This window comes from Anomaloglossus baeobatrachus, unplaced genomic scaffold, assembly GCF_048569485.1.
Source record: "Anomaloglossus baeobatrachus isolate aAnoBae1 unplaced genomic scaffold, aAnoBae1.hap1 Scaffold_2930, whole genome shotgun sequence".
In the NCBI taxonomy this organism is placed as follows: domain Eukaryota; kingdom Metazoa; phylum Chordata; class Amphibia; order Anura; family Aromobatidae; genus Anomaloglossus; species Anomaloglossus baeobatrachus.
The window spans coordinates 30,179-54,860 of record NW_027442377.1 but is presented as its reverse complement, the minus strand read 5'-3'; the positions used below and the strand labels follow the sequence as shown (position 1 = coordinate 54,860).

The following is a 24,682-nucleotide window of genomic DNA, read 5'->3' as shown; positions in this document are numbered from 1 at the left end:
GGAAAAGATTAGGGTTTGGGGATGATGAAAGGGCTTTCTACGGGTAAGGATGGCAAAGGGTGGCAGTGACGGAAAGTCAGGCAACCTGTCCTGTCCGTCTTTTTGTATCGTGAATTGGAAAGACTGCAAGGGGGAGGGGAGTTGCTTGCGCCCTAAAGGAGGAGTTATTCAGATTCATTGCAGTGGGCGGCGGCTGCAAAACGCACCATTCTTCTTGTTTTGGCTCTGCAAAGCAGCCTTTTCAAGGGTTGGCTTGGGTGACAAAATGTCTTGTGTAGGCGTGGGTTTGTCTCCCTCTCGCTCTCTCTCCCTAAGATGTGTCCGGCATAGGCCAGGGTGCCACTCGAGGCCCAAACCAATTCTGGTTATCGCTTCTCGGCCTTTTGGCTAAGATCAAGTGTAGTATCTGTTCTTATCAGTTTAATATCTGATACGTCCCCTATCTGGGGACCATATATTAAATGGATTTTTAGAACAGGGAGATGGAAAAAGAGCTTGCTCTGTCCACTCCACGCATTGACCTGGTATTGCAGTACCTCCAGGAACGGTGCACCCCTTCTTAACCCAGTTTCCAAAAGCAGAACTCAATTCACCTGATTCATATTAGCCCGATTTAATGAATTGGAAGAAAGCATACGTCTTCATATGCACCTCAATTTGGCCCATTCACTTTTCACACTTCCTCCTTTTGTTTTTTATCTTTCACACTTTTGACTTTCTTTATTCATCCAAATAGCAAACTCATCACCACTCAACCTGACCAACTCGGCTATGTCCCCGTGCTGCAGTTCTCTGTCTTATCTAGATCATTTGCAATTGAATGGAATAGATCCCTTTTGGACAAAGTGGATTCACCTGCTGCTGCAGTGACCACAGGTGTGATAACATCTAGAATTGGCATCTGGTGCGATCTCTCCGCTTCCACTCCAAAGAAAGTTACCTGTTTATTCCTATCATGCATTGGTTTTTGGGGTTTTCTTTGAGTAATGATGATCTCTTTAGTAGTCTGTTGGCGCCCTCTCCTGGAGGAATAGTTTGCTTGCTCTTGGACATTCTAAAAGAGAGGTCATGATAGACATTGAGCTTCTGAGCTCAATTGGGGACAGTCATGGGTGATGAATGTTTGCAACCTACTGCGAAGCCTCATACCGCAATATAAGGAACGTCAAATACTAAGAAAGGGCGGCCTATGAAAGAATTACTACTTTCAATAAGTACACTTAAACGGCTAATTGGGAATAGAAAAACTGTAAAAAGCCCTCTGAGAAAGCCCCACTCTAACCTTTGATAGTAAGCTTTTCTGTAGTCTGCCTGTTGATGTATTTTCCGTTTGAACTGTGCACAACATGAAGAGACGGAACACTGGCGGCTTGTCACAATGCCCCCCGATGACATCACAATAGCGCTGCTGCCTAGAAAACAAGCTGCGCAGAAGAAGTTGTTCTTTGGGTGGGAGGGTGGGCTAGTGGAAGGAGGGGGCAATCTCTTTTTTTCCCGGGTGGTAGGGGGATGACAGGAGAAGGGAAGCGGGTGGTGAGAAAGGTACAGAGGGCAGGGTTTGGGGGCTGGGAAGGAAAGGGAAAAGATTAGGGTTTGGGGATGATGAAAGGGCTTTCTACGGGTAAGGATGGCAAAGGGTGGCAGTGACGGAAAGTCAGGCAACCTGTCCTGTCCGTCTTTTTGTATCGTGAATTGGAAAGACTGCAAGGGGGAGGGGAGTTGCTTGCGCCCTAAAGGAGGAGTTATTCAGATTCATTGCAGTGGGCGGCGGCTGCAAAACGCACCATTCTTCTTGTTTTGGCTCTGCAAAGCAGCCTTTTCAAGGGTTGGCTTGGGTGACAAAATGTCTTGTGTAGGCGTGGGTTTGTCTCCCTCTCGCTCTCTCTCCCTAAGATGTGTCCGGCATAGGCCAGGGTGCCACTCGAGGCCCAAACCAATTCTGGTTATCGCTTCTCGGCCTTTTGGCTAAGATCAAGTGTAGTATCTGTTCTTATCAGTTTAATATCTGATACGTCCCCTATCTGGGGACCATATATTAAATGGATTTTTAGAACAGGGAGATGGAAAAAGAGCTTGCTCTGTCCACTCCACGCATTGACCTGGTATTGCAGTACCTCCAGGAACGGTGCACCCCTTCTTAACCCAGTTTCCAAAAGCAGAACTCAATTCACCTGATTCATATTAGCCCGATTTAATGAATTGGAAGAAAGCATACGTCTTCATATGCACCTCAATTTGGCCCATTCACTTTTCACACTTCCTCCTTTTGTTTTTTATCTTTCACACTTTTGACTTTCTTTATTCATCCAAATAGCAAACTCATCACCACTCAACCTGACCAACTCGGCTATGTCCCCGTGCTGCAGTTCTCTGTCTTATCTAGATCATTTGCAATTGAATGGAATAGATCCCTTTTGGACAAAGTGGATTCACCTGCTGCTGCAGTGACCACAGGTGTGATAACATCTAGAATTGGCATCTGGTGCGATCTCTCCGCTTCCACTCCAAAGAAAGTTACCTGTTTATTCCTATCATGCATTGGTTTTTGGGGTTTTCTTTGAGTAATGATGATCTCTTTAGTAGTCTGTTGGCGCCCTCTCCTGGAGGAATAGTTTGCTTGCTCTTGGACATTCTAAAAGAGAGGTCATGATAGACATTGAGCTTCTGAGCTCAATTGGGGACAGTCATGGGTGATGAATGTTTGCAACCTACTGCGAAGCCTCATACCGCAATATAAGGAACGTCAAATACTAAGAAAGGGCGGCCTATGAAAGAATTACTACTTTCAATAAGTACACTTAAACGGCTAATTGGGAATAGAAAAACTGTAAAAAGCCCTCTGAGAAAGCCCCCCTCTAACCTTTGATAGTAAGCTTTTCTGTAGTCTGCCTGTTGATGTATTTTCCGTTTGAACTGTGCACAACATGAAGAGACGGAACACTGGCGGCTTGTCACAATGCCCCCCGATGACATCACAATAGCGCTGCTGCCTAGAAAACAAGCTGCGCAGAAGAAGTTGTTCTTTGGGTGGGAGGGTGGGCTAGTGGAAGGAGGGGGCAATCTCTTTTTTTCCCGGGTGGTAGGGGGATGACAGGAGAAGGGAAGCGGGTGGTGAGAAAGGTACAGAGGGCAGGGTTTGGGGGCTGGGAAGGAAAGGGAAAAGATTAGGGTTTGGGGATGATGAAAGGGCTTTCTACGGGTAAGGATGGCAAAGGGTGGCAGTGACGGAAAGTCAGGCAACCTGTCCTGTCCGTCTTTTTGTATCGTGAATTGGAAAGACTGCAAGGGGGAGGGGAGTTGCTTGCGCCCTAAAGGAGGAGTTATTCAGATTCATTGCAGTGGGCGGCGGCTGCAAAACGCACCATTCTTCTTGTTTTGGCTCTGCAAAGCAGCCTTTTCAAGGGTTGGCTTGGGTGACAAAATGTCTTGTGTAGGCGTGGGTTTGTCTCCCTCTCGCTCTCTCTCCCTAAGATGTGTCCGGCATAGGCCAGGGTGCCACTCGAGGCCCAAACCAATTCTGGTTATCGCTTCTCGGCCTTTTGGCTAAGATCAAGTGTAGTATCTGTTCTTATCAGTTTAATATCTGATACGTCCCCTATCTGGGGACCATATATTAAATGGATTTTTAGAACAGGGAGATGGAAAAAGAGCTTGCTCTGTCCACTCCACGCATTGACCTGGTATTGCAGTACCTCCAGGAACGGTGCACCCCTTCTTAACCCAGTTTCCAAAAGCAGAACTCAATTCACCTGATTCATATTAGCCCGATTTAATGAATTGGAAGAAAGCATACGTCTTCATATGCACCTCAATTTGGCCCATTCACTTTTCACACTTCCTCCTTTTGTTTTTTATCTTTCACACTTTTGACTTTCTTTATTCATCCAAATAGCAAACTCATCACCACTCAACCTGACCAACTCGGCTATGTCCCCGTGCTGCAGTTCTCTGTCTTATCTAGATCATTTGCAATTGAATGGAATAGATCCCTTTTGGACAAAGTGGATTCACCTGCTGCTGCAGTGACCACAGGTGTGATAACATCTAGAATTGGCATCTGGTGCGATCTCTCCGCTTCCACTCCAAAGAAAGTTACCTGTTTATTCCTATCATGCATTGGTTTTTGGGGTTTTCTTTGAGTAATGATGATCTCTTTAGTAGTCTGTTGGCGCCCTCTCCTGGAGGAATAGTTTGCTTGCTCTTGGACATTCTAAAAGAGAGGTCATGATAGACATTGAGCTTCTGAGCTCAATTGGGGACAGTCATGGGTGATGAATGTTTGCAACCTACTGCGAAGCCTCATACCGCAATATAAGGAACGTCAAATACTAAGAAAGGGCGGCCTATGAAAGAATTACTACTTTCAATAAGTACACTTAAACGGCTAATTGGGAATAGAAAAACTGTAAAAAGCCCTCTGAGAAAGCCCCCCTCTAACCTTTGATAGTAAGCTTTTCTGTAGTCTGCCTGTTGATGTATTTTCCGTTTGAACTGTGCACAACATGAAGAGACGGAACACTGGCGGCTTGTCACAATGCCCCCCGATGACATCACAATAGCGCTGCTGCCTAGAAAACAAGCTGCGCAGAAGAAGTTGTTCTTTGGGTGGGAGGGTGGGCTAGTGGAAGGAGGGGGCAATCTCTTTTTTTCCCGGGTGGTAGGGGGATGACAGGAGAAGGGAAGCGGGTGGTGAGAAAGGTACAGAGGGCAGGGTTTGGGGGCTGGGAAGGAAAGGGAAAAGATTAGGGTTTGGGGATGATGAAAGGGCTTTCTACGGGTAAGGATGGCAAAGGGTGGCAGTGACGGAAAGTCAGGCAACCTGTCCTGTCCGTCTTTTTGTATCGTGAATTGGAAAGACTGCAAGGGGGAGGGGAGTTGCTTGCGCCCTAAAGGAGGAGTTATTCAGATTCATTGCAGTGGGCGGCGGCTGCAAAACGCACCATTCTTCTTGTTTTGGCTCTGCAAAGCAGCCTTTTCAAGGGTTGGCTTGGGTGACAAAATGTCTTGTGTAGGCGTGGGTTTGTCTCCCTCTCGCTCTCTCTCCCTAAGATGTGTCCGGCATAGGCCAGGGTGCCACTCGAGGCCCAAACCAATTCTGGTTATCGCTTCTCGGCCTTTTGGCTAAGATCAAGTGTAGTATCTGTTCTTATCAGTTTAATATCTGATACGTCCCCTATCTGGGGACCATATATTAAATGGATTTTTAGAACAGGGAGATGGAAAAAGAGCTTGCTCTGTCCACTCCACGCATTGACCTGGTATTGCAGTACCTCCAGGAACGGTGCACCCCTTCTTAACCCAGTTTCCAAAAGCAGAACTCAATTCACCTGATTCATATTAGCCCGATTTAATGAATTGGAAGAAAGCATACGTCTTCATATGCACCTCAATTTGGCCCATTCACTTTTCACACTTCCTCCTTTTGTTTTTTATCTTTCACACTTTTGACTTTCTTTATTCATCCAAATAGCAAACTCATCACCACTCAACCTGACCAACTCGGCTATGTCCCCGTGCTGCAGTTCTCTGTCTTATCTAGATCATTTGCAATTGAATGGAATAGATCCCTTTTGGACAAAGTGGATTCACCTGCTGCTGCAGTGACCACAGGTGTGATAACATCTAGAATTGGCATCTGGTGCGATCTCTCCGCTTCCACTCCAAAGAAAGTTACCTGTTTATTCCTATCATGCATTGGTTTTTGGGGTTTTCTTTGAGTAATGATGATCTCTTTAGTAGTCTGTTGGCGCCCTCTCCTGGAGGAATAGTTTGCTTGCTCTTGGACATTCTAAAAGAGAGGTCATGATAGACATTGAGCTTCTGAGCTCAATTGGGGACAGTCATGGGTGATGAATGTTTGCAACCTACTGCGAAGCCTCATACCGCAATATAAGGAACGTCAAATACTAAGAAAGGGCGGCCTATGAAAGAATTACTACTTTCAATAAGTACACTTAAACGGCTAATTGGGAATAGAAAAACTGTAAAAAGCCCTCTGAGAAAGCCCCCCTCTAACCTTTGATAGTAAGCTTTTCTGTAGTCTGCCTGTTGATGTATTTTCCGTTTGAACTGTGCACAACATGAAGAGACGGAACACTGGCGGCTTGTCACAATGCCCCCCGATGACATCACAATAGCGCTGCTGCCTAGAAAACAAGCTGCGCAGAAGAAGTTGTTCTTTGGGTGGGAGGGTGGGCTAGTGGAAGGAGGGGGCAATCTCTTTTTTTCCCGGGTGGTAGGGGGATGACAGGAGAAGGGAAGCGGGTGGTGAGAAAGGTACAGAGGGCAGGGTTTGGGGGCTGGGAAGGAAAGGGAAAAGATTAGGGTTTGGGGATGATGAAAGGGCTTTCTACGGGTAAGGATGGCAAAGGGTGGCAGTGACGGAAAGTCAGGCAACCTGTCCTGTCCGTCTTTTTGTATCGTGAATTGGAAAGACTGCAAGGGGGAGGGGAGTTGCTTGCGCCCTAAAGGAGGAGTTATTCAGATTCATTGCAGTGGGCGGCGGCTGCAAAACGCACCATTCTTCTTGTTTTGGCTCTGCAAAGCAGCCTTTTCAAGGGTTGGCTTGGGTGACAAAATGTCTTGTGTAGGCGTGGGTTTGTCTCCCTCTCGCTCTCTCTCCCTAAGATGTGTCCGGCATAGGCCAGGGTGCCACTCGAGGCCCAAACCAATTCTGGTTATCGCTTCTCGGCCTTTTGGCTAAGATCAAGTGTAGTATCTGTTCTTATCAGTTTAATATCTGATACGTCCCCTATCTGGGGACCATATATTAAATGGATTTTTAGAACAGGGAGATGGAAAAAGAGCTTGCTCTGTCCACTCCACGCATTGACCTGGTATTGCAGTACCTCCAGGAACGGTGCACCCCTTCTTAACCCAGTTTCCAAAAGCAGAACTCAATTCACCTGATTCATATTAGCCCGATTTAATGAATTGGAAGAAAGCATACGTCTTCATATGCACCTCAATTTGGCCCATTCACTTTTCACACTTCCTCCTTTTGTTTTTTATCTTTCACACTTTTGACTTTCTTTATTCATCCAAATAGCAAACTCATCACCACTCAACCTGACCAACTCGGCTATGTCCCCGTGCTGCAGTTCTCTGTCTTATCTAGATCATTTGCAATTGAATGGAATAGATCCCTTTTGGACAAAGTGGATTCACCTGCTGCTGCAGTGACCACAGGTGTGATAACATCTAGAATTGGCATCTGGTGCGATCTCTCCGCTTCCACTCCAAAGAAAGTTACCTGTTTATTCCTATCATGCATTGGTTTTTGGGGTTTTCTTTGAGTAATGATGATCTCTTTAGTAGTCTGTTGGCGCCCTCTCCTGGAGGAATAGTTTGCTTGCTCTTGGACATTCTAAAAGAGAGGTCATGATAGACATTGAGCTTCTGAGCTCAATTGGGGACAGTCATGGGTGATGAATGTTTGCAACCTACTGCGAAGCCTCATACCGCAATATAAGGAACGTCAAATACTAAGAAAGGGCGGCCTATGAAAGAATTACTACTTTCAATAAGTACACTTAAACGGCTAATTGGGAATAGAAAAACTGTAAAAAGCCCTCTGAGAAAGCCCCCCTCTAACCTTTGATAGTAAGCTTTTCTGTAGTCTGCCTGTTGATGTATTTTCCGTTTGAACTGTGCACAACATGAAGAGACGGAACACTGGCGGCTTGTCACAATGCCCCCCGATGACATCACAATAGCGCTGCTGCCTAGAAAACAAGCTGCGCAGAAGAAGTTGTTCTTTGGGTGGGAGGGTGGGCTAGTGGAAGGAGGGGGCAATCTCTTTTTTTCCCGGGTGGTAGGGGGATGACAGGAGAAGGGAAGCGGGTGGTGAGAAAGGTACAGAGGGCAGGGTTTGGGGGCTGGGAAGGAAAGGGAAAAGATTAGGGTTTGGGGATGATGAAAGGGCTTTCTACGGGTAAGGATGGCAAAGGGTGGCAGTGACGGAAAGTCAGGCAACCTGTCCTGTCCGTCTTTTTGTATCGTGAATTGGAAAGACTGCAAGGGGGAGGGGAGTTGCTTGCGCCCTAAAGGAGGAGTTATTCAGATTCATTGCAGTGGGCGGCGGCTGCAAAACGCACCATTCTTCTTGTTTTGGCTCTGCAAAGCAGCCTTTTCAAGGGTTGGCTTGGGTGACAAAATGTCTTGTGTAGGCGTGGGTTTGTCTCCCTCTCGCTCTCTCTCCCTAAGATGTGTCCGGCATAGGCCAGGGTGCCACTCGAGGCCCAAACCAATTCTGGTTATCGCTTCTCGGCCTTTTGGCTAAGATCAAGTGTAGTATCTGTTCTTATCAGTTTAATATCTGATACGTCCCCTATCTGGGGACCATATATTAAATGGATTTTTAGAACAGGGAGATGGAAAAAGAGCTTGCTCTGTCCACTCCACGCATTGACCTGGTATTGCAGTACCTCCAGGAACGGTGCACCCCTTCTTAACCCAGTTTCCAAAAGCAGAACTCAATTCACCTGATTCATATTAGCCCGATTTAATGAATTGGAAGAAAGCATACGTCTTCATATGCACCTCAATTTGGCCCATTCACTTTTCACACTTCCTCCTTTTGTTTTTTATCTTTCACACTTTTGACTTTCTTTATTCATCCAAATAGCAAACTCATCACCACTCAACCTGACCAACTCGGCTATGTCCCCGTGCTGCAGTTCTCTGTCTTATCTAGATCATTTGCAATTGAATGGAATAGATCCCTTTTGGACAAAGTGGATTCACCTGCTGCTGCAGTGACCACAGGTGTGATAACATCTAGAATTGGCATCTGGTGCGATCTCTCCGCTTCCACTCCAAAGAAAGTTACCTGTTTATTCCTATCATGCATTGGTTTTTGGGGTTTTCTTTGAGTAATGATGATCTCTTTAGTAGTCTGTTGGCGCCCTCTCCTGGAGGAATAGTTTGCTTGCTCTTGGACATTCTAAAAGAGAGGTCATGATAGACATTGAGCTTCTGAGCTCAATTGGGGACAGTCATGGGTGATGAATGTTTGCAACCTACTGCGAAGCCTCATACCGCAATATAAGGAACGTCAAATACTAAGAAAGGGCGGCCTATGAAAGAATTACTACTTTCAATAAGTACACTTAAACGGCTAATTGGGAATAGAAAAACTGTAAAAAGCCCTCTGAGAAAGCCCCCCTCTAACCTTTGATAGTAAGCTTTTCTGTAGTCTGCCTGTTGATGTATTTTCCGTTTGAACTGTGCACAACATGAAGAGACGGAACACTGGCGGCTTGTCACAATGCCCCCCGATGACATCACAATAGCGCTGCTGCCTAGAAAACAAGCTGCGCAGAAGAAGTTGTTCTTTGGGTGGGAGGGTGGGCTAGTGGAAGGAGGGGGCAATCTCTTTTTTTCCCGGGTGGTAGGGGGATGACAGGAGAAGGGAAGCGGGTGGTGAGAAAGGTACAGAGGGCAGGGTTTGGGGGCTGGGAAGGAAAGGGAAAAGATTAGGGTTTGGGGATGATGAAAGGGCTTTCTACGGGTAAGGATGGCAAAGGGTGGCAGTGACGGAAAGTCAGGCAACCTGTCCTGTCCGTCTTTTTGTATCGTGAATTGGAAAGACTGCAAGGGGGAGGGGAGTTGCTTGCGCCCTAAAGGAGGAGTTATTCAGATTCATTGCAGTGGGCGGCGGCTGCAAAACGCACCATTCTTCTTGTTTTGGCTCTGCAAAGCAGCCTTTTCAAGGGTTGGCTTGGGTGACAAAATGTCTTGTGTAGGCGTGGGTTTGTCTCCCTCTCGCTCTCTCTCCCTAAGATGTGTCCGGCATAGGCCAGGGTGCCACTCGAGGCCCAAACCAATTCTGGTTATCGCTTCTCGGCCTTTTGGCTAAGATCAAGTGTAGTATCTGTTCTTATCAGTTTAATATCTGATACGTCCCCTATCTGGGGACCATATATTAAATGGATTTTTAGAACAGGGAGATGGAAAAAGAGCTTGCTCTGTCCACTCCACGCATTGACCTGGTATTGCAGTACCTCCAGGAACGGTGCACCCCTTCTTAACCCAGTTTCCAAAAGCAGAACTCAATTCACCTGATTCATATTAGCCCGATTTAATGAATTGGAAGAAAGCATACGTCTTCATATGCACCTCAATTTGGCCCATTCACTTTTCACACTTCCTCCTTTTGTTTTTTATCTTTCACACTTTTGACTTTCTTTATTCATCCAAATAGCAAACTCATCACCACTCAACCTGACCAACTCGGCTATGTCCCCGTGCTGCAGTTCTCTGTCTTATCTAGATCATTTGCAATTGAATGGAATAGATCCCTTTTGGACAAAGTGGATTCACCTGCTGCTGCAGTGACCACAGGTGTGATAACATCTAGAATTGGCATCTGGTGCGATCTCTCCGCTTCCACTCCAAAGAAAGTTACCTGTTTATTCCTATCATGCATTGGTTTTTGGGGTTTTCTTTGAGTAATGATGATCTCTTTAGTAGTCTGTTGGCGCCCTCTCCTGGAGGAATAGTTTGCTTGCTCTTGGACATTCTAAAAGAGAGGTCATGATAGACATTGAGCTTCTGAGCTCAATTGGGGACAGTCATGGGTGATGAATGTTTGCAACCTACTGCGAAGCCTCATACCGCAATATAAGGAACGTCAAATACTAAGAAAGGGCGGCCTATGAAAGAATTACTACTTTCAATAAGTACACTTAAACGGCTAATTGGGAATAGAAAAACTGTAAAAAGCCCTCTGAGAAAGCCCCCCTCTAACCTTTGATAGTAAGCTTTTCTGTAGTCTGCCTGTTGATGTATTTTCCGTTTGAACTGTGCACAACATGAAGAGACGGAACACTGGCGGCTTGTCACAATGCCCCCCGATGACATCACAATAGCGCTGCTGCCTAGAAAACAAGCTGCGCAGAAGAAGTTGTTCTTTGGGTGGGAGGGTGGGCTAGTGGAAGGAGGGGGCAATCTCTTTTTTTCCCGGGTGGTAGGGGGATGACAGGAGAAGGGAAGCGGGTGGTGAGAAAGGTACAGAGGGCAGGGTTTGGGGGCTGGGAAGGAAAGGGAAAAGATTAGGGTTTGGGGATGATGAAAGGGCTTTCTACGGGTAAGGATGGCAAAGGGTGGCAGTGACGGAAAGTCAGGCAACCTGTCCTGTCCGTCTTTTTGTATCGTGAATTGGAAAGACTGCAAGGGGGAGGGGAGTTGCTTGCGCCCTAAAGGAGGAGTTATTCAGATTCATTGCAGTGGGCGGCGGCTGCAAAACGCACCATTCTTCTTGTTTTGGCTCTGCAAAGCAGCCTTTTCAAGGGTTGGCTTGGGTGACAAAATGTCTTGTGTAGGCGTGGGTTTGTCTCCCTCTCGCTCTCTCTCCCTAAGATGTGTCCGGCATAGGCCAGGGTGCCACTCGAGGCCCAAACCAATTCTGGTTATCGCTTCTCGGCCTTTTGGCTAAGATCAAGTGTAGTATCTGTTCTTATCAGTTTAATATCTGATACGTCCCCTATCTGGGGACCATATATTAAATGGATTTTTAGAACAGGGAGATGGAAAAAGAGCTTGCTCTGTCCACTCCACGCATTGACCTGGTATTGCAGTACCTCCAGGAACGGTGCACCCCTTCTTAACCCAGTTTCCAAAAGCAGAACTCAATTCACCTGATTCATATTAGCCCGATTTAATGAATTGGAAGAAAGCATACGTCTTCATATGCACCTCAATTTGGCCCATTCACTTTTCACACTTCCTCCTTTTGTTTTTTATCTTTCACACTTTTGACTTTCTTTATTCATCCAAATAGCAAACTCATCACCACTCAACCTGACCAACTCGGCTATGTCCCCGTGCTGCAGTTCTCTGTCTTATCTAGATCATTTGCAATTGAATGGAATAGATCCCTTTTGGACAAAGTGGATTCACCTGCTGCTGCAGTGACCACAGGTGTGATAACATCTAGAATTGGCATCTGGTGCGATCTCTCCGCTTCCACTCCAAAGAAAGTTACCTGTTTATTCCTATCATGCATTGGTTTTTGGGGTTTTCTTTGAGTAATGATGATCTCTTTAGTAGTCTGTTGGCGCCCTCTCCTGGAGGAATAGTTTGCTTGCTCTTGGACATTCTAAAAGAGAGGTCATGATAGACATTGAGCTTCTGAGCTCAATTGGGGACAGTCATGGGTGATGAATGTTTGCAACCTACTGCGAAGCCTCATACCGCAATATAAGGAACGTCAAATACTAAGAAAGGGCGGCCTATGAAAGAATTACTACTTTCAATAAGTACACTTAAACGGCTAATTGGGAATAGAAAAACTGTAAAAAGCCCTCTGAGAAAGCCCCCCTCTAACCTTTGATAGTAAGCTTTTCTGTAGTCTGCCTGTTGATGTATTTTCCGTTTGAACTGTGCACAACATGAAGAGACGGAACACTGGCGGCTTGTCACAATGCCCCCCGATGACATCACAATAGCGCTGCTGCCTAGAAAACAAGCTGCGCAGAAGAAGTTGTTCTTTGGGTGGGAGGGTGGGCTAGTGGAAGGAGGGGGCAATCTCTTTTTTTCCCGGGTGGTAGGGGGATGACAGGAGAAGGGAAGCGGGTGGTGAGAAAGGTACAGAGGGCAGGGTTTGGGGGCTGGGAAGGAAAGGGAAAAGATTAGGGTTTGGGGATGATGAAAGGGCTTTCTACGGGTAAGGATGGCAAAGGGTGGCAGTGACGGAAAGTCAGGCAACCTGTCCTGTCCGTCTTTTTGTATCGTGAATTGGAAAGACTGCAAGGGGGAGGGGAGTTGCTTGCGCCCTAAAGGAGGAGTTATTCAGATTCATTGCAGTGGGCGGCGGCTGCAAAACGCACCATTCTTCTTGTTTTGGCTCTGCAAAGCAGCCTTTTCAAGGGTTGGCTTGGGTGACAAAATGTCTTGTGTAGGCGTGGGTTTGTCTCCCTCTCGCTCTCTCTCCCTAAGATGTGTCCGGCATAGGCCAGGGTGCCACTCGAGGCCCAAACCAATTCTGGTTATCGCTTCTCGGCCTTTTGGCTAAGATCAAGTGTAGTATCGTTCGAAAAGGTGGTTTAAGGCTCCTGCCACCTTAGTACAATGATGCAATGCACACTGGAAGGTTGCGCTTGTTAGTACTTTGGGAGGATAGTATATCCATCTAGAGGAAACCATGGCCCTACCAGGATCGAGGCTATTAGACTGAGTAAGTGTGGGGGCTATGGTGCAATGTGCCCCAGGATTGACGACCCTGGAGTGAGTCTGAGCTTGCTGGCTTGGGACCCCGGCGAGCCTTGGGCTCTGTAGCACACCGTACCTTGCCCTTTCATACTTTCTGAGCATATTGCTCTATCCCGGCCTTCTGGCTAGGAAGGGAAATTTTTATAATCATGGTCGGAGGTCCGTTCAGCTTTGGGCTGAGAAACCAACACCCGGTTGGAGGTCCGGGTCAGCTTTGGCTGAGAAACCAACACCCGGTTGGAGGTCCGGGTCAGCTTCGGCTGAGAAACCAACACCCGGTTGGAGGTCCGGGTCAGCTTCGGCTGAGAAACCAACACCCGGTTGGAGGTCCGGGTCAGCTTCGGCTGAGAAACCAACACCCGGTTGGAGGTCCGGTTAGCCTTGGGCTGAGAAACCAACACCGGTTGACGGTCCGGGCAGTTTCGGCTGCGAAACCAACAACTAGTAGCTCTCTACTCCACTTGGGTAAGATGCCTGGGTGGACGCTGGGAGCAACGACAAGGCTCAACCAGGCTTCGGCTTGGGGGAGCACCGAAGATCCCTGACCCTTGCTGTGGCCTTCTGGCTCGGAGGGACGGGGTTGATTTTTGGGGACCCTCTCCTCACGGAGGGGTCCACACGAATCCTAGCCTTTGCACTGTTTTTGGTGTGACTTCGGTCATGCATTTTTTGCGGTGCTTTGGAAAGCTTCATTAAATCAAAAAATCTGTTCTTATCAGTTTAATATCTGATACGTCCCCTATCTGGGGACCATATATTAAATGGATTTTTAGAACAGGGAGATGGAAAAAGAGCTTGCTCTGTCCACTCCACGCATTGACCTGGTATTGCAGTACCTCCAGGAACGGTGCACCCCTTCTTAACCCAGTTTCCAAAAGCAGAACTCAATTCACCTGATTCATATTAGCCCGATTTAATGAATTGGAAGAAAGCATACGTCTTCATATGCACCTCAATTTGGCCCATTCACTTTTCACACTTCCTCCTTTTGTTTTTTATCTTTCACACTTTTGACTTTCTTTATTCATCCAAATAGCAAACTCATCACCACTCAACCTGACCAACTCGGCTATGTCCCCGTGCTGCAGTTCTCTGTCTTATCTAGATCATTTGCAATTGAATGGAATAGATCCCTTTTGGACAAAGTGGATTCACCTGCTGCTGCAGTGACCACAGGTGTGATAACATCTAGAATTGGCATCTGGTGCGATCTCTCCGCTTCCACTCCAAAGAAAGTTACCTGTTTATTCCTATCATGCATTGGTTTTTGGGGTTTTCTTTGAGTAATGATGATCTCTTTAGTAGTCTGTTGGCGCCCTCTCCTGGAGGAATAGTTTGCTTGCTCTTGGACATTCTAAAAGAGAGGTCATGATAGACATTGAGCTTCTGAGCTCAATTGGGGACAGTCATGGGTGATGAATGTTTGCAACCTACTGCGAAGCCTCATACCGCAATATAAGGAACGTCAAATACTAAGAAAGGGCGGCCTATGAAAGAATTACTACTTTCAATAAGTACACTTAAACGGCTAATTGGGAATAGAAAAACTGTAAAAAGCCCTCTGAGAAAGCCCCCCTCTAACCTTTGATAGTAAGCTTTTCTGTAGTCTGCCTGTTGATGTATTTTCCGTTTGAACTGTGCACAACATGAAGAGACGGAACACTGGCGGCTTGTCACAATGCCCCCCGATGACATCACAATAGCGCTGCTGCCTAGAAAACAAGCTGCGCAGAAGAAGTTGTTCTTTGGGTGGGAGGGTGGGCTAGTGGAAGGAGGGGGCAATCTCTTTTTTTCCCGGGTGGTAGGGGGATGACAGGAGAAGGGAAGCGGGTGGTGAGAAAGGTACAGAGGGCAGGGTTTGGGGGCTGGGAAGGAAAGGGAAAAGATTAGGGTTTGGGGATGATGAAAGGGCTTTCTACGGGTAAGGATGGCAAAGGGTGGCAGTGACGGAAAGTCAGGCAACCTGTCCTGTCCGTCTTTTTGTATCGTGAATTGGAAAGACTGCAAGGGGGAGGGGAGTTGCTTGCGCCCTAAAGGAGGAGTTATTCAGATTCATTGCAGTGGGCGGCGGCTGCAAAACGCACCATTCTTCTTGTTTTGGCTCTGCAAAGCAGCCTTTTCAAGGGTTGGCTTGGGTGACAAAATGTCTTGTGTAGGCGTGGGTTTGTCTCCCTCTCGCTCTCTCTCCCTAAGATGTGTCCGGCATAGGCCAGGGTGCCACTCGAGGCCCAAACCAATTCTGGTTATCGCTTCTCGGCCTTTTGGCTAAGATCAAGTGTAGTATCTGTTCTTATCAGTTTAATATCTGATACGTCCCCTATCTGGGGACCATATATTAAATGGATTTTTAGAACAGGGAGATGGAAAAAGAGCTTGCTCTGTCCACTCCACGCATTGACCTGGTATTGCAGTACCTCCAGGAACGGTGCACCCCTTCTTAACCCAGTTTCCAAAAGCAGAACTCAATTCACCTGATTCATATTAGCCCGATTTAATGAATTGGAAGAAAGCATACGTCTTCATATGCACCTCAATTTGGCCCATTCACTTTTCACACTTCCTCCTTTTGTTTTTTATCTTTCACACTTTTGACTTTCTTTATTCATCCAAATAGCAAACTCATCACCACTCAACCTGACCAACTCGGCTATGTCCCCGTGCTGCAGTTCTCTGTCTTATCTAGATCATTTGCAATTGAATGGAATAGATCCCTTTTGGACAAAGTGGATTCACCTGCTGCTGCAGTGACCACAGGTGTGATAACATCTAGAATTGGCATCTGGTGCGATCTCTCCGCTTCCACTCCAAAGAAAGTTACCTGTTTATTCCTATCATGCATTGGTTTTTGGGGTTTTCTTTGAGTAATGATGATCTCTTTAGTAGTCTGTTGGCGCCCTCTCCTGGAGGAATAGTTTGCTTGCTCTTGGACATTCTAAAAGAGAGGTCATGATAGACATTGAGCTTCTGAGCTCAATTGGGGACAGTCATGGGTGATGAATGTTTGCAACCTACTGCGAAGCCTCATACCGCAATATAAGGAACGTCAAATACTAAGAAAGGGCGGCCTATGAAAGAATTACTACTTTCAATAAGTACACTTAAACGGCTAATTGGGAATAGAAAAACTGTAAAAAGCCCTCTGAGAAAGCCCCCCTCTAACCTTTGATAGTAAGCTTTTCTGTAGTCTGCCTGTTGATGTATTTTCCGTTTGAACTGTGCACAACATGAAGAGACGGAACACTGGCGGCTTGTCACAATGCCCCCCGATGACATCACAATAGCGCTGCTGCCTAGAAAACAAGCTGCGCAGAAGAAGTTGTTCTTTGGGTGGGAGGGTGGGCTAGTGGAAGGAGGGGGCAATCTCTTTTTTTCCCGGGTGGTAGGGGGATGACAGGAGAAGGGAAGCGGGTGGTGAGAAAGGTACAGAGGGCAGGGTTTGGGGGCTGGGAAGGAAAGGGAAAAGATTAGGGTTTGGGGATGATGAAAGGGCTTTCTACGGGTAAGGATGGCAAAGGGTGGCAGTGACGGAAAGTCAGGCAACCTGTCCTGTCCGTCTTTTTGTATCGTGAATTGGAAAGACTGCAAGGGGGAGGGGAGTTGCTTGCGCCCTAAAGGAGGAGTTATTCAGATTCATTGCAGTGGGCGGCGGCTGCAAAACGCACCATTCTTCTTGTTTTGGCTCTGCAAAGCAGCCTTTTCAAGGGTTGGCTTGGGTGACAAAATGTCTTGTGTAGGCGTGGGTTTGTCTCCCTCTCGCTCTCTCTCCCTAAGATGTGTCCGGCATAGGCCAGGGTGCCACTCGAGGCCCAAACCAATTCTGGTTATCGCTTCTCGGCCTTTTGGCTAAGATCAAGTGTAGTATCTGTTCTTATCAGTTTAATATCTGATACGTCCCCTATCTGGGGACCATATATTAAATGGATTTTTAGAACAGGGAGATGGAAAAAGAGCTTGCTCTGTCCACTCCACGCATTGACCTGGTATTGCAGTACCTCCAGGAACGGTGCACCCCTTCTTAACCCAGTTTCCAAAAGCAGAACTCAATTCACCTGATTCATATTAGCCCGATTTAATGAATTGGAAGAAAGCATACGTCTTCATATGCACCTCAATTTGGCCCATTCACTTTTCACACTTCCTCCTTTTGTTTTTTATCTTTCACACTTTTGACTTTCTTTATTCATCCAAATAGCAAACTCATCACCACTCAACCTGACCAACTCGGCTATGTCCCCGTGCTGCAGTTCTCTGTCTTATCTAGATCATTTGCAATTGAATGGAATAGATCCCTTTTGGACAAAGTGGATTCACCTGCTGCTGCAGTGACCACAGGTGTGATAACATCTAGAATTGGCATCTGGTGCGATCTCTCCGCTTCCACTCCAAAGAAAGTTACCTGTTTATTCCTATCATGCATTGGTTTTTGGGGTTTTCTTTGAGTAATGATGATCTCTTTAGTAGTCTGTTGGCGCCCTCTCCTGGAGGAATAGTTTGCTTGCTCTTGGACATTCTAAAAGAGAGGTCATGATAGACATTGAGCTTCTGAGCTCAATTGGGGACAGTCATGGGTGATGAATGTTTGCAACCTACTGCGAAGCCTCATACCGCAATATAAGGAACGTCAAATACTAAGAAAGGGCGGCCTATGAAAGAATTACTACTTTCAATAAGTACACTTAAACGGCTAATTGGGAATAGAAAAACTGTAAAAAGCCCTCTGAGAAAGCCCCCCTCTAACCTTTGATAGTAAGCTTTTCTGTAGTCTGCCTGTTGATGTATTTTCCGTTTGAACTGTGCACAACATGAAGAGACGGAACACTGGCGGCTTGTCACAATGCCCCCCGATGACATCACAATAGCGCTGCTGCCTAGAAAACAAGCTGCGCAGAAGAAGTTGTTCTTTGGGTGGGAGGGTGGGCTAGTGGAAGGAGGGGGCAATCTCTTTTTTTCCCGGGTGGTAGGGGGATGACAGGAGAAGGGAAGCGGGTGGTGAGAAAGGTACAGAGGGCAGGGTTTGGGGGCTGGGAAGGAAAGGGAAAAGATTAGGGTTTGGGGATGATGAAAGGGCTTTCTACGGGTAAGGATGGCAAAGGGTGGCAGTGACGGAAAGTCAGGCAACCTGTCCTGTCCGTCTTTTTGTATCGTGAATTGGAAAGACTGCAAGGGGGAGGGGAGTTGCTTGCGCCCTAAAGGAGGAGTTATTCAGATTCATTGCAGTGGGCGGCGGCTGCAAAACGCACCATTCTTCTTGTTTTGGCTCTGCAAAGCAGCCTTTTCAAGGGTTGGCTTGGGTGACAAAATGTCTTGTGTAGGCGTGGGTTTGTCTCCCTCTCGCTCTCTCTCCCTAAGATGTGTCCGGCATAGGCCAGGGTGCCACTCGAGGCCCAAACCAATTCTGGTTATCGCTTCTCGGCCTTTTGGCTAAGATCAAGTGTAGTATCTGTTCTTATCAGTTTAATATCTGATACGTCCCCTATCTGGGGACCATATATTAAATGGATTTTTAGAACAGGGAGATGGAAAAAGAGCTTGCTCTGTCCACTCCACGCATTGACCTGGTATTGCAGTACCTCCAGGAACGGTGCACCCCTTCTTAACCCAGTTTCCAAAAGCAGAACTCAATTCACCTGATTCATATTAGCCCGATTTAATGAATTGGAAGAAAGCATACGTCTTCATATGCACCTCAATTTGGCCCATTCACTTTTCACACTTCCTCCTTTTGTTTTTTATCTTTCACACTTTTGACTTTCTTTATTCATCCAAATAGCAAACTCATCACCACTCAACCTGACCAACTCGGCTATGTCCCCGTGCTGCAGTTCTCTGTCTTATCTAGATCATTTGCAATTGAATGGAATAGATCCCTTTTGGACAAAGTGGATTCACCTGCTGCTGCAGTGACCACAGGTGTGATAACATCTAGAATTGGCATCTGGTGCGATCTCTCCGCTTCCACTCCAAAGAAAGTTACCTGTTTATTCCTATCATGCATTGGTTTTTGGGGTTTTCTTTGAGTAATGATGATCTCTTTAGTAGTCTGTTGGCGCCCTCTCCTGGAGGAATAGTTTGCTTGCTCTTGGACATTCTAAAAGAGAGGTCATGATAGACATTGAGCTTCTGAGCTCAATTGGGGACAGTCATGGGTGATGAATGTTTGCAACCTACTGCGAAGCCTCATACCGCAATATAAGGAACGTCAAATACTAAGAAAGGGCGGCCTATGAAAGAATTACTACTTTCAATAAGTACACTTAAACGGCTAATTGGGAATAGAAAAACTGTAAAAAGCCCTCTGAGAAAGCCCCCCTCTAACCTTTGATAGTAAGCTTTTCTGTAGTCTGCCTGTTGATGTATTTTCCGTTTGAACTGTGCACAACATGAAGAGACGGAACACTGGCGGCTTGTCACAATGCCCCCCGATGACATCACAATAGCGCTGCTGCCTAGAAAACAAGCTGCGCAGAAGAAGTTGTTCTTTGGGTGGGAGGGTGGGCTAGTGGAAGGAGGGGGCAATCTCTTTTTTTCCCGGGTGGTAGGGGGATGACAGGAGAAGGGAAGCGGGTGGTGAGAAAGGTACAGAGGGCAGGGTTTGGGGGCTGGGAAGGAAAGGGAAAAGATTAGGGTTTGGGGATGATGAAAGGGCTTTCTACGGGTAAGGATGGCAAAGGGTGGCAGTGACGGAAAGTCAGGCAACCTGTCCTGTCCGTCTTTTTGTATCGTGAATTGGAAAGACTGCAAGGGGGAGGGGAGTTGCTTGCGCCCTAAAGGAGGAGTTATTCAGATTCATTGCAGTGGGCGGCGGCTGCAAAACGCACCATTCTTCTTGTTTTGGCTCTGCAAAGCAGCCTTTTCAAGGGTTGGCTTGGGTGACAAAATGTCTTGTGTAGGCGTGGGTTTGTCTCCCTCTCGCTCTCTCTCCCTAAGATGTGTCCGGCATAGGCCAGGGTGCCACTCGAGGCCCAAACCAATTCTGGTTATCGCTTCTCGGCCTTTTGGCTAAGATCAAGTGTAGTATCTGTTCTTATCAGTTTAATATCTGATACGTCCCCTATCTGGGGACCATATATTAAATGGATTTTTAGACAGGGAGATGGAAAAAGAGCTTGCTCTGTCCACTCCACGCATTGACCTGGTATTGCAGTACCTCCAGGAACGGTGCACCCCTTCTTAACCCAGTTTCCAAAAGCAGAACTCAATTCACCTGATTCATATTAGCCCGATTTAATGAATTGGAAGAAAGCATACGTCTTCATATGCACCTCAATTTGGCCCATTCACTTTTCACACTTCCTCCTTTTGTTTTTTATCTTTCACACTTTTGACTTTCTTTATTCATCCAAATAGCAAACTCATCACCACTCAACCTGACCAACTCGGCTATGTCCCCGTGCTGCAGTTCTCTGTCTTATCTAGATCATTTGCAATTGAATGGAATAGATCCCTTTTGGACAAAGTGGATTCACCTGCTGCTGCAGTGACCACAGGTGTGATAACATCTAGAATTGGCATCTGGTGCGATCTCTCCGCTTCCACTCCAAAGAAAGTTACCTGTTTATTCCTATCATGCATTGGTTTTTGGGGTTTTCTTTGAGTAATGATGATCTCTTTAGTAGTCTGTTGGCGCCCTCTCCTGGAGGAATAGTTTGCTTGCTCTTGGACATTCTAAAAGAGAGGTCATGATAGACATTGAGCTTCTGAGCTCAATTGGGGACAGTCATGGGTGATGAATGTTTGCAACCTACTGCGAAGCCTCATACCGCAATATAAGGAACGTCAAATACTAAGAAAGGGCGGCCTATGAAAGAATTACTACTTTCAATAAGTACACTTAAACGGCTAATTGGGAATAGAAAAACTGTAAAAAGCCCTCTGAGAAAGCCCCCCTCTAACCTTTGATAGTAAGCTTTTCTGTAGTCTGCCTGTTGATGTATTTTCCGTTTGAACTGTGCACAACATGAAGAGACGGAACACTGGCGGCTTGTCACAATGCCCCCCGATGACATCACAATAGCGCTGCTGCCTAGAAAACAAGCTGCGCAGAAGAAGTTGTTCTTTGGGTGGGAGGGTGGGCTAGTGGAAGGAGGGGGCAATCTCTTTTTTTCCCGGGTGGTAGGGGGATGACAGGAGAAGGGAAGCGGGTGGTGAGAAAGGTACAGAGGGCAGGGTTTGGGGGCTGGGAAGGAAAGGGAAAAGATTAGGGTTTGGGGATGATGAAAGGGCTTTCTACGGGTAAGGATGGCAAAGGGTGGCAGTGACGGAAAGTCAGGCAACCTGTCCTGTCCGTCTTTTTGTATCGTGAATTGGAAAGACTGCAAGGGGGAGGGGAGTTGCTTGCGCCCTAAAGGAGGAGTTATTCAGATTCATTGCAGTGGGCGGCGGCTGCAAAACGCACCATTCTTCTTGTTTTGGCTCTGCAAAGCAGCCTTTTCAAGGGTTGGCTTGGGTGACAAAATGTCTTGTGTAGGCGTGGGTTTGTCTCCCTCTCGCTCTCTCTCCCTAAGATGTGTCCGGCATAGGCCAGGGTGCCACTCGAGGCCCAAACCAATTCTGGTTATCGCTTCTCGGCCTTTTGGCTAAGATCAAGTGTAGTATCTGTTCTTATCAGTTTAATATCTGATACGTCCCCTATCTGGGGACCATATATTAAATGGATTTTTAGAACAGGGAGATGGAAAAAGAGCTTGCTCTGTCCACTCCACGCATTGACCTGGTATTGCAGTACCTCCAGGAACGGTGCACCCCTTCTTAACCCAGTTTCCAAAAGCAGAACTCAATTCACCTGATTCATATTAGCCCGATTTAATGAATTGGAAGAAAGCATACGTCTTCATATGCACCTCAATTTGGCCCATTCACTTTTCACACTTCCTCCTTTTGTTTTTTATCTTTCACACTTTTGACTTTCTTTATTCATCCAAATAGCAAACTCATCACCACTCAACCTGACCAACTCGGCTATGTCCCCGTGCTGCAGTTCTCTGTCTTATCTAGATCATTTGCAATTGAATGGAATAGATCCCTTTTGGACAAAGTGGATTCACCTGCTGCTGCAGTGACCACAGGTGTGATAACATCTAGAATTGGCATCTGGTGCGATCTCTCCGCTTCCACTCCAAAGAAAGTTACCTGTTTATTCCTATCATGCATTGGTTTTTGGGGTTTTCTTTGAGTAATGATGATCTCTTTAGTAGTCTGTTGGCGCCCTCTCCTGGAGGAATAGTTTGCTTGCTCTTGGACATTCTAAAAGAGAGGTCATGATAGACATTGAGCTTCTGAGCTCAATTGGGGACAGTCATGGGTGATGAATGTTTGCAACCTACTGCGAAGCCTCATACCGCAATATAAGGAACGTCAAATACTAAGAAAGGGCGGCCTATGAAAGAATTACTACTTTCAATAAGTACACTTAAACGGCTAATTGGGAATAGAAAAACTGTAAAAAGCCCTCTGAGAAAGCCCCCCTCTAACCTTTGATAGTAAGCTTTTCTGTAGTCTGCCTGTTGATGTATTTTCCGTTTGAACTGTGCACAACATGAAGAGACGGAACACTGGCGGCTTGTCACAATGCCCCCCGATGACATCACAATAGCGCTGCTGCCTAGAAAACAAGCTGCGCAGAAGAAGTTGTTCTTTGGGTGGGAGGGTGGGCTAGTGGAAGGAGGGGGCAATCTCTTTTTTTCCCGGGTGGTAGGGGGATGACAGGAGAAGGGAAGCGGGTGGTGAGAAAGGTACAGAGGGCAGGGTTTGGGGGCTGGGAAGGAAAGGGAAAAGATTAGGGTTTGGGGATGATGAAAGGGCTTTCTACGGGTAAGGATGGCAAAGGGTGGCAGTGACGGAAAGTCAGGCAACCTGTCCTGTCCGTCTTTTTGTATCGTGAATTGGAAAGACTGCAAGGGGGAGGGGAGTTGCTTGCGCCCTAAAGGAGGAGTTATTCAGATTCATTGCAGTGGGCGGCGGCTGCAAAACGCACCATTCTTCTTGTTTTGGCTCTGCAAAGCAGCCTTTTCAAGGGTTGGCTTGGGTGACAAAATGTCTTGTGTAGGCGTGGGTTTGTCTCCCTCTCGCTCTCTCTCCCTAAGATGTGTCCGGCATAGGCCAGGGTGCCACTCGAGGCCCAAACCAATTCTGGTTATCGCTTCTCGGCCTTTTGGCTAAGATCAAGTGTAGTATCTGTTCTTATCAGTTTAATATCTGATACGTCCCCTATCTGGGGACCATATATTAAATGGATTTTTAGAACAGGGAGATGGAAAAAGAGCTTGCTCTGTCCACTCCACGCATTGACCTGGTATTGCAGTACCTCCAGGAACGGTGCACCCCTTCTTAACCCAGTTTCCAAAAGCAGAACTCAATTCACCTGATTCATATTAGCCCGATTTAATGAATTGGAAGAAAGCATACGTCTTCATATGCACCTCAATTTGGCCCATTCACTTTTCACACTTCCTCCTTTTGTTTTTTATCTTTCACACTTTTGACTTTCTTTATTCATCCAAATAGCAAACTCATCACCACTCAACCTGTCCAACTCGGCTATGTCCCCGTGCTGCAGTTCTCTGTCTTATCTAGATCATTTGCAATTGAATGGAATAGATCCCTTTTGGACAAAGTGGATTCACCTGCTGCTGCAGTGACCACAGGTGTGATAACATCTAGAATTGGCATCTGGTGCGATCTCTCCGCTTCCACTCCAAAGAAAGTTACCTGTTTATTCCTATCATGCATTGGTTTTTGGGGTTTTCTTTGAGTAATGATGATCTCTTTAGTAGTCTGTTGGCGCCCTCTCCTGGAGGAATAGTTTGCTTGCTCTTGGACATTCTAAAAGAGAGGTCATGATAGACATTGAGCTTCTGAGCTCAATTGGGGACAGTCATGGGTGATGAATGTTTGCAACCTACTGCGAAGCCTCATACCGCAATATAAGGAACGTCAAATACTAAGAAAGGGCGGCCTATGAAAGAATTACTACTTTCAATAAGTACACTTAAACGGCTAATTGGGAATAGAAAAACTGTAAAAAGCCCTCTGAGAAAGCCCCCCTCTAACCTTTGATAGTAAGCTTTTCTGTAGTCTGCCTGTTGATGTATTTTCCGTTTGAACTGTGCACAACATGAAGAGACGGAACACTGGCGGCTTGTCACAATGCCCCCCGATGACATCACAATAGCGCTGCTGCCTAGAAAACAAGCTGCGCAGAAGAAGTTGTTCTTGGGTGGGAGGGTGGGCTAGTGGAAGGAGGGGGCAATCTCTTTTTTTCCCGGGTGGTAGGGGGATGACAGGAGAAGGGAAGCGGGTGGTGAGAAAGGTACAGAGGGCAGGGTTTGGGGGCTGGGAAGGAAAGGGAAAAGATTAGGGTTTGGGGATGATGAAAGGGCTTTCTACGGGTAAGGATGGCAAAGGGTGGCAGTGACGGAGAAAGTCAGGCAACCTGTCCTGTCCGTCTTTTTGTATCGTGAATTGGAAAGAC

The 24,682-nt window shown here is 46.6% G+C and overlaps 15 non-coding genes and 1 pseudogene across 15 annotated transcripts; all 16 read left to right on the top strand.

Annotated features, from left to right (window-relative positions):
• Window positions 1-367: 367 nt before the first annotated feature.
• LOC142266942 (U2 spliceosomal RNA) lies at window positions 368-558 on the top strand. Its single transcript, XR_012732911.1, has one exon. It is a non-coding gene; the product is annotated as a U2 spliceosomal RNA (small nuclear RNA).
• Window positions 559-1,945: 1,387 nt separating this feature from the next.
• On the top strand, window positions 1,946-2,136 carry LOC142266941 (U2 spliceosomal RNA). Its single transcript, XR_012732910.1, has one exon. It is a non-coding gene; the product is annotated as a U2 spliceosomal RNA (small nuclear RNA).
• A 1,387-nt stretch (window positions 2,137-3,523) lies between these two features.
• On the top strand, window positions 3,524-3,714 carry LOC142266939 (U2 spliceosomal RNA). The gene has a single exon (XR_012732908.1). It is a non-coding gene; the product is annotated as a U2 spliceosomal RNA (small nuclear RNA).
• Window positions 3,715-5,101: 1,387 nt separating this feature from the next.
• Window positions 5,102-5,292, top strand: LOC142266938 (U2 spliceosomal RNA). Its single transcript, XR_012732907.1, has one exon. It is a non-coding gene; the product is annotated as a U2 spliceosomal RNA (small nuclear RNA).
• Window positions 5,293-6,679: 1,387 nt separating this feature from the next.
• On the top strand, window positions 6,680-6,870 carry LOC142266937 (U2 spliceosomal RNA). Its single transcript, XR_012732906.1, has one exon. It is a non-coding gene; the product is annotated as a U2 spliceosomal RNA (small nuclear RNA).
• A 1,387-nt stretch (window positions 6,871-8,257) lies between these two features.
• On the top strand, window positions 8,258-8,448 carry LOC142266936 (U2 spliceosomal RNA). The gene has a single exon (XR_012732905.1). It is a non-coding gene; the product is annotated as a U2 spliceosomal RNA (small nuclear RNA).
• Window positions 8,449-9,835: 1,387 nt separating this feature from the next.
• Window positions 9,836-10,026, top strand: LOC142266935 (U2 spliceosomal RNA). The gene has a single exon (XR_012732904.1). It is a non-coding gene; the product is annotated as a U2 spliceosomal RNA (small nuclear RNA).
• A 1,387-nt stretch (window positions 10,027-11,413) lies between these two features.
• LOC142266933 (U2 spliceosomal RNA) lies at window positions 11,414-11,604 on the top strand. Its single transcript, XR_012732903.1, has one exon. It is a non-coding gene; the product is annotated as a U2 spliceosomal RNA (small nuclear RNA).
• Window positions 11,605-12,991: 1,387 nt separating this feature from the next.
• LOC142266919 (U2 spliceosomal RNA) lies at window positions 12,992-13,133 on the top strand (annotated as a pseudogene).
• Window positions 13,134-13,872: 739 nt separating this feature from the next.
• LOC142266915 (U2 spliceosomal RNA) lies at window positions 13,873-14,070 on the top strand. The gene has a single exon (XR_012732889.1). It is a non-coding gene; the product is annotated as a U2 spliceosomal RNA (small nuclear RNA).
• A 1,387-nt stretch (window positions 14,071-15,457) lies between these two features.
• LOC142266932 (U2 spliceosomal RNA) lies at window positions 15,458-15,648 on the top strand. The gene has a single exon (XR_012732902.1). It is a non-coding gene; the product is annotated as a U2 spliceosomal RNA (small nuclear RNA).
• Window positions 15,649-17,035: 1,387 nt separating this feature from the next.
• Window positions 17,036-17,226, top strand: LOC142266931 (U2 spliceosomal RNA). The gene has a single exon (XR_012732901.1). It is a non-coding gene; the product is annotated as a U2 spliceosomal RNA (small nuclear RNA).
• Window positions 17,227-18,613: 1,387 nt separating this feature from the next.
• On the top strand, window positions 18,614-18,804 carry LOC142266930 (U2 spliceosomal RNA). Its single transcript, XR_012732900.1, has one exon. It is a non-coding gene; the product is annotated as a U2 spliceosomal RNA (small nuclear RNA).
• A 1,387-nt stretch (window positions 18,805-20,191) lies between these two features.
• LOC142266909 (U2 spliceosomal RNA) lies at window positions 20,192-20,381 on the top strand. Its single transcript, XR_012732884.1, has one exon. It is a non-coding gene; the product is annotated as a U2 spliceosomal RNA (small nuclear RNA).
• A 1,387-nt stretch (window positions 20,382-21,768) lies between these two features.
• On the top strand, window positions 21,769-21,959 carry LOC142266929 (U2 spliceosomal RNA). The gene has a single exon (XR_012732899.1). It is a non-coding gene; the product is annotated as a U2 spliceosomal RNA (small nuclear RNA).
• A 1,387-nt stretch (window positions 21,960-23,346) lies between these two features.
• Window positions 23,347-23,537, top strand: LOC142266927 (U2 spliceosomal RNA). The gene has a single exon (XR_012732897.1). It is a non-coding gene; the product is annotated as a U2 spliceosomal RNA (small nuclear RNA).
• The last annotated feature ends 1,145 nt before the right edge of the window (window positions 23,538-24,682 follow it).